Source organism: Coloeus monedula (assembly GCF_965178545.1).
Source record: "Coloeus monedula genome assembly, chromosome: 2".
Classification (NCBI taxonomy): domain Eukaryota; kingdom Metazoa; phylum Chordata; class Aves; order Passeriformes; family Corvidae; genus Coloeus; species Coloeus monedula.
In genome coordinates, this window is record NC_138782.1 from 80,292,171 (window position 1) to 80,300,388 (window position 8,218).

Sequence of the window (8,218 nt, forward strand, 5' to 3'; positions counted from 1 at the left end):
GACACACTTAGCCTGTGGGTACCCTGTAAAAACATATACATTTGGATTCAGAGTGTTTAAATACCATTTAACCATCCTTAGCTGGGTTAGTATTAAGAAAGGAAATAAATTATCTGAATAACATTTCATCACACTTCTAAGACTAATCAAGCATTTCAAGCATTTCAGTCTCTAGTCATGCATTAATGCTTCATAGACCTTCAGAAGAAATAAGTACTCTTCTTGTTGAGGTGCAAGACAATTTACAGGTAAAATCCAACACACAAGCACAAATTTCCCTTTCTGTGTGTTCACAGTACTTCTTGTACTTTTAAGATGTCCCCTTTTAGAAGGCCAATAAAGTTTCGCAAAATATAGCAGCCTAGTGATTTTGTAATGATGTCAGGATAGCTCTGCAGGGTGAAAAAGAGTTCTTCTAGTCTTCTAAGGGACCCACAACCCTCTCCAGATTAAAAATAACTACCACCATTGTTCAAAACTCTGAGGTTTAAAGGGACCGTGTACTTAATTGGTGCCTTTTCAAATAGTTACTATCATAATAGTGTGACTTTTTTTATTTGGTGGAACATCAGGATGAAAATGTAAAAGTATCAAATAATGTACTGTACTTGCACTTCCAACTTTTTATTAGCTTTTATTTTAGGAATAAATGAACCATTAATATATTTCACACTGAAACATGTAACTGTCATACAAAAGTGATCACATTTTTGTTTTGACCACTAGGTACATTATTAGTCTATAGGTGAGTGAATGGTAACAAATCTACTTTTTTTTTTTTTTAATTTAAGGATTTCTGGTAAGCAAAGGTATTTATCTTATTTCCCAGTAAACAAGTTTAAATGGTTTCATGTATTAAGCATAAATATTGGCTCAGGGAAAGCCAAAGGTGTGAAGTTTCTTAAGCAACCAAAAAATACTGTATGAGCTGATAATGGTAGTACAGCTGAATGACAGAAGACTACGAAGCAGTGTATATTCTGCCTAATTAGGCTGCACTGTTAAAGATGGTGACATTAAAGCAGTAACAAAGGAATGGGAGGAAATATGTGGAGTTAGACAATGGAATGAGAACTTCCGGTAATGGAAGCACTATGAAACACAGATTTTCCTCATAAAGAAAAGAAAAAAAGATGTATTTGTATTAAAGTATTTCTGTCTTCCATTCCAGTTAGTTTGAGCTCATAAGCCAGAATGGGAAGTGTTTTACCATTTTTATTACAGTTTTGTTCAATAAAACAGCAGTTTTTTCCATCTGTATGTCTGTGTGGGTGTAATTGAGATGCATAAAACATTAGAAGCATATTACAGGCATAGGATCTGTGTTGTTCTTTCAGTCATTTTCTACTGCACTTGGAGATGTATTCTACCTACAAAAATGTTTTCCTGTATTGTGGGTCTTGTTTTGGAGCCTTGATAGAATTTGGAGTAGCAAAGAAAGATCATGGAGTCCAGGAATTGTTAATGAGTGCATAAATTCAAAACAATCCCGTTTGTACAGTATAGCGCTAAGCATTAGTGCCTGAAGTTGCCAAGTGAGTGCAGTAATTTCCATAATTATGCAGCTAGAAGTGTCTGCTTCATGAAGGCATCTGATTAATTTGAAGATCATATTATTTTATAGGATGAGATAGGATGAACTCCATGCAACTCGTTAGTGGTTGCCTCAAGACTGTAGACAAACTTGTCACTTGATTTATCACAAAGAAAAGAGGAACCCTGGCAGATCTAGCAAATCATCAAACACTGCAGCTTTCAGTATTACAAACACTGACAACTTTTGGCACTACATTATTAACAGTGCTTCTTTAATAAGAAAAATAAGAATTTATTACTGTAGCACCTAATTGGATGAAAGTGCTTCTCAAAATAGGTGAAAAGAGGTACTGCCTATCCTGAGGGCTTCTCAAGCATGATTTAATGTGGTGTTAGAAGTGAGATGTAGTCATGGGCACTGATGGCAGAACTGTCATTTATATATTGGTATTTCCAGAAATGGAATAAGACACCAGTTTTAGTTGGCTAACTTCTTGTAGGATCTGCAAAATAAATTGGTCTGAATGAGGAGCTTAGTGGCACTGCAGGTCAGCTCAGTAGAAAATAGATGTAGGATATTGGAAAATGTAGACAAATAGACAAGTATGAAAGCTGGTAGCAAAATACCAAATGGGAGCACAGATTTTGCCTTTTTGTTGTGGTTGTTCTACTGAAACAAATACAGTAGTCAGGTGTATAGCTGTTTATGGTTTACTCTCAGGGAACAGTACTGTCAAAAGATGACATGCCAGTTGGTGCTCACTTGGAAATATTTAGACTATTTGATTTTTCTGTGGAGTGTCTTTCTTTGGGGAAGAACAACTTTCCCTACTCTCTGTAATGAAACATACAGACTGTTCACTTTTAGACTTATTGTAGGATTTGTTTTCTGCCCACTTGTTTAAAATCAGCTTATGTGAGCCAAGAGGTTAATTAAAATACAGTTCACAACATAGATGATAAATTGAAAATAATTTTGTAGTTACTGATTTTCTATTGTAAAGATAGTTAGTCCTGCTTAATGATACGCTACTATGCTGCAGTCAGTATAGATGTTGATTGGCAACTCTGCCATGGGACTGAACTCCTTCTAGGAAGTCACTGGAGATAAAACAAGCATGCTTTATGGAAGAAACATATCCCTTGATTAAAAGCAATTCAGTGCATTTCATAATTTTTGCAATTTTCGTACGAATAAGTAGCAGATCATGAGAAATTACACTTTCTGGTTTGCTAAGGTAGAAACTATTATAAAAACCTTTTTATCCATAGGACTCAGCAGAGGGTCAGGCATACTATGAAAAGATAACAGAGCTGAAAAAGTGTTCAAATAAGTTCCAAGCTGTAGGCACATTTCAGCCTCTACTCTTTCTTTGAGGACATTGCTTTACATGAACTTGTAGTATGAAATCTGCAAATCCTACTATCTTGAAGGTGTATTAGGGAGTAGAAAGCTTGTTAATGGACATGACTGGCCATCATAATATTTATATGGATATTTTCTTTTACGTTTCAGGGATGTTTTAGTACACACTTTAAAAAAACCCAACCCTACAAAGCAAAGACTCGTTTAACTAGCACAAAAATTACTGAATCAAAGATAGTATTTTATAACCTATCTTGCACTATCGTATCATGTGAAGCAGAAAAAATGCATCACAAAGAGGGAGATAAAAGGAATGGTTTAGTGTTAGTACTGATGCATTTTAGTTGCTGCTTTCTGAAAGTTAACCTTGAGATTTTCATTGGCCTTCTAGAATTCTGTTCCGTTAATTTGTGAGTAAAAGCAGCAGACACTTGGAAACAACTGTTTGCCTCAGCCTCCTGTGAAAAATGGAGAAAGAAAAGAAAGGCAAATGATAGTTCACCATATTGGCTTTTCTTAGTGGGGTTGGAAGTTACCTGTTCTCCAGTTGGTACTGGAAAAAAAGAAAATAGCAAAATATGTAAATAATTGTATATGGAACATGATATATGTATACATAGTAATGTATACATAGTGGTTCTTTGTATGCCTATTGGAATCAGAGGTCAAATACATATTCTGACCATCTTCTTTTATGAGTGGCTAGCAATGTGCTGGGAACTAAGTTACATAACAGTACATTAGAAAATAGCACAAAGTAAAAGCCCTTCTATTTCTTTACTTATAAGTCATTCTTTATTAAAAAAGCCTGATGGACTGTGACCATTAAAATTTTAGAGAGTAGGAATGATCTTTGTGTTCTGTACATGCAAGCTATGTAGAATAAGTTGGGCTTAATCCTTGATTATAGCCTGTGCAGGCTACTGAAATTAAAATAAGTGTGTTATACAAACTTGTTTTTTTCTGTCAGTATTTTCCTCCATTACTCCTGTTTTCAGTCTGCAGCAGAACATATTTAGTTCAAGTCCTCAGTCATTCCATTTTTAGAATGTGGTTTAGATAGTTTCTGTACCAGCTTAATTTACCTCCACCACAGTTATGACAAAAGTATCACCGGAAGACTTAAAAAAATTAATTATTAATACTCAATCTTGAGATGTTACCTAAACAAAGATAGTTGGTGCTATCTAAGATCCATGAAATCATCATAAAACCCCCATACAACTGGAGCTGGAAGTTTCAACACAGCTAACAGGCTTCTTTAGGAGGTAATTAAATTCAAACTTTGAACCTTCAATGACCTCACTGGGCAGTGAATCCACAGTTACTTATTTACTTATTTTTTATCCTTCCTTAAGGAAGGATTGTTAAGATTTTGGTCCATCACACCAAATTCTCACTGCCTCCTCCTGGTAAAACAGCCATGCCTCAGAATTAAAAGTACTGAACAAAAAGACATCACAAGGCTGAGTATGTTTAGACAACTGAAGTCCACTTGCATTGCCTCCCTAGTGTTTTCTACCTTCTACATAGACTGCAAGGCTTCAGTCCCCCCTTTCAAGGGTGATGTAGATACTTCTGCATTCTTGAAATTCAGGTTCACTTTCTGGATAAGGTTAGCTATACAGTGTGTCATGTTTCTTTCTGTATTCAAAGTTTACCAGGTACTTTGAACACTTCAGCATCTCAGCTCCTGCCTGCTGATGTTGCACCTGTCACATTGAATGAAAGTTCGTATTTCAGTGGGTCAATACAAAATTATTGTTCTGAATCTAAATTTGTAGTTAAACTAGAGCATAATTTTCAGATCTGTTTCTATAAATGTATATGCCCTGTGATAGTCCCTGGCAAATTACTTTGACGTTTAATTGTTAAAAATTTGTGCTCTGTGTTCATTGGCTGTTACAGTGCCTTATCTCCTAGTCTGCTGCTTCATTGCTTTTGAAATTTACATTCTTGTGGCAGTAGAGAGACTAAATCACTCTTTGTTCTTTTGTTTAATAAGTTAAATTTAATTCATACCTGTAGAAGAGATGCCTCACATGGCTTTGATCATTCTTGTGAATTCCCAAATCTTCTCTGCTTATGTCTAGTGTGAACTCTAGGCATAAGGACTAGATACATTATGTTAACTGAAAACATTTTTTTCCAGTGGCATTTTTTCCCAGGGAAAATATATCTTATAGGGATATATTTACAGGTATATTTGATCACTGGAGTAATAAATAACACTACAAGTGGTTATCTTGTCCTTGGATACATTTCATGCATGAGGACAGTATATACTATAATTGTGTCACTCTTAAAGGCTGGTTGTAAAAAATTTCCTTTAACAGATTGCACACCCTTCCTAAGCAACCTGTTCTTGTACTTCACTGTCCTCACTCTTCAAGATATTTTCATGATTTCTAATTTAAATTTCCTTTTCTGGAATTTCAGCTCATTGCTTTTTATTTTGTCTTCAGACTATACAAAGATGGATGAATTTTCTTCTTTAACATCTCCTCTTACATTCTCAAAAGATTATCATGTATGTTGTAGGTCAAGATATGTATACCAATTTTAATTTCTTTTTGCTTCTTTTGGACTGTCTCAAATTATTCCATATCCTTCCTAAGCTCTATTCCTTCAAAAAAAAAAAAAAAAAAAGAGAAAAAAAAAAGCCAGCAGATACTTTAAGAGTACTGAGATGACTAAAATACATATTCTGGATGTTTTTAATGCACTGCTCTTGCATATAAATCCCAGAATTACATTTTTTGTCACAAGAAAATGATATTTTTAACTTCTGTTCAGAGGCTGTGATCCAGTGTAATATTAAATCATTTTCTGCCATATTGATGGCTATCCAGTCTAGTCTTGCATTTTTCCTTACCAAACTGTAAAAGCTGCTATTCTTTTTGTTGTCTGACATGAAACCATAATTACTGCCAGTTTGATGGTGATCAGACTGGAAAATATTTTGTTCACCAGCAGGCTAATAGTAGTCAGATTTTCTTTTAGGTCCTTATGTGTTTACTTTTAAGGTGAAAACTATAGGTTCAAAATATCTATTGTTTCTAGAGCACTCAACTTTCATCCTTTCATGTGAAAGGCAAAAATGAGGCATTTGTCACTTGTTCTGCATCAGGACTAGGCTTTACATAATTTCTGTGTATAATGCTGAGGACTATGACATCCTTAGAAATTTATTTAATACTTTAGTAAGGAAGGAGAAATAATTCCCTTCCCTCATTTGCCATAAGCAGGGTTGTATTTATTGAATTTTATTTTTTATTGCTCCGAATTTAATAATCTTCATTCAGCCAGTAGTCCCACAGAGGCTTCTTGTTCTTGGAGGACTAGTATGTGGTATGTACAATCACATAGAGGAATATTCAAAAGTATCAGGAAAGAATTGGAAGAGAAGTACAATAAAAATTTCCAGTCACTAAGAAGTTAGTAGAAAATGTACAAAATTAGACTGTTCAAGTAATCTGTTTTCCATGCTGAGAAATACCGTCTCCCAAAGCAGGGAAATCCAACTCTCCTGGTCTTTTTCTATGTGTTGATTATGGTTTATTTTACCCAGCAGGACAATAAATCACTTTTGCTATATAGGAAATCTACTTCATACAACTTCCAAAAACCAGAGATGTATCATGTTGCTCTTTTCTGTCATGATAATAAATGAATGCACAATAAATTAATGTTTTGTTGTTCTTATTTTTAAAACAGCATGCCAATTAGGCCTACAACATACAACTAACTGGATGTTTCATACAACATCCTTAGCACTGTAGAATCTGCAAATCTTTTGCACAAATATTTAAGAAAGAGGAGTGGTTTGTATGTGCTTGTATTGCTTTTGTGTATCTCTTCCCATCCTTAATAGTCAACAAATAGTTTTTGTCTTATAAATTACAGATTTGTTTTAGACATACAGACCTTGAAGTAATATAGGCTAAAGCTTTAAGGTGGATCTGCCTATTTTTCCTGAGTTTATTTACATTAAAAAGGAAGGCAGGGTTCCATTGCTGAATGATGTTTTGTTAAACTAGAGAGAGATAACCTGAAAAAAATGTGCTGCACTGTTAGACTTTAAAATGTGAGTTTGCAAATAAATCTTTGCATGCCACATACTGCTTTGCAGGAAAGTACTTTTCTTTCAGGTTGAGGCTGGTAAAGTGGCTTTTATCCATTTTGTGTGTTTCACCACACTCTTGACAGTCCACTTTCAAACTATTGGATAAATTTCTAATGTGACTTGGCAATGACTGCTTCCTACCAGCATTAATCGTGTCAATTTTTTTCACTTAACCTGTTCCAGGTTGTTTATGTTTTGAATATCTGCATTCTTGAATATTTTTGGATATCTCCATTGCTTTTCTTTGAATTCCAGATGGTGCTCGCAAATGCTCATAATCACACTGAGCACAACAAACCTCTTTGTTTTAACAGCAACTTTAAAGTTAAGTAAAATAGATACAGTACAATGAAAATTTCAAATAAATAAATAAGCTACGCATCATTATTTGGGAAGCTCTCACATCTCTTTTATTTGTTGCCATCTAGGCAGAATTTTAGAAAGTATTCATTGTGCCTAGGTTTCTTTCATCTTCAGAACAGGAGATGAGGTTGGAATCTGACAGGTGGGAGAAAAACTTGGACAACTGTAAGGATGGGTGGATGTGGATGGCAATTTGCAAAGCCTTGACAGAAGCAGACTGGAGCAGAGAACTTGGAGGAGGGTAAAGAAGTGGGTTCTGTGAATTCTCAGCTGAGATACCACTGTTCTGAGGCAGAAGGATGCTGTTTATTGGGTAAATGAGCTCCAAGTCTGGTAAAGACTGCAGCTGTGTGATAATACTGCTTAGATGTGGCTACACAAAAGGGCTTCTTGAAAGCATGTGACACACAAGACCAGCTAAAAAAAATCAAACAAAACATGGAAATAATTTCTTTAGGAGGATCAGTGTTTGAGAAGCAGCATGAAAATAATGAAGACTAAAATTAATGGGAAACTTAGAAATATATTCAGGGATGAGAGTCTCTTAGGATTTCTGGTGCAAGATAACACAGAAAAAGGAAAAGAATATTATAGCAGGAAAAGAGGACAATGGGAACTGTACTTTTCTCTCTTCATTATCTTCAGTGAAACACATCTTTAATTAATAAATAGTTATAACAGTCTTCAAATACTTTTTGCATTTACTTTATTACAACTGGCTCTCCTAATGAATAGCAACTGAACCCATTATAAATTTCTCCAAATATATGTAAACCCATGATAGGGCAGAAAACTGGATAATAAAGGGACTAATGGAGTAATTATAG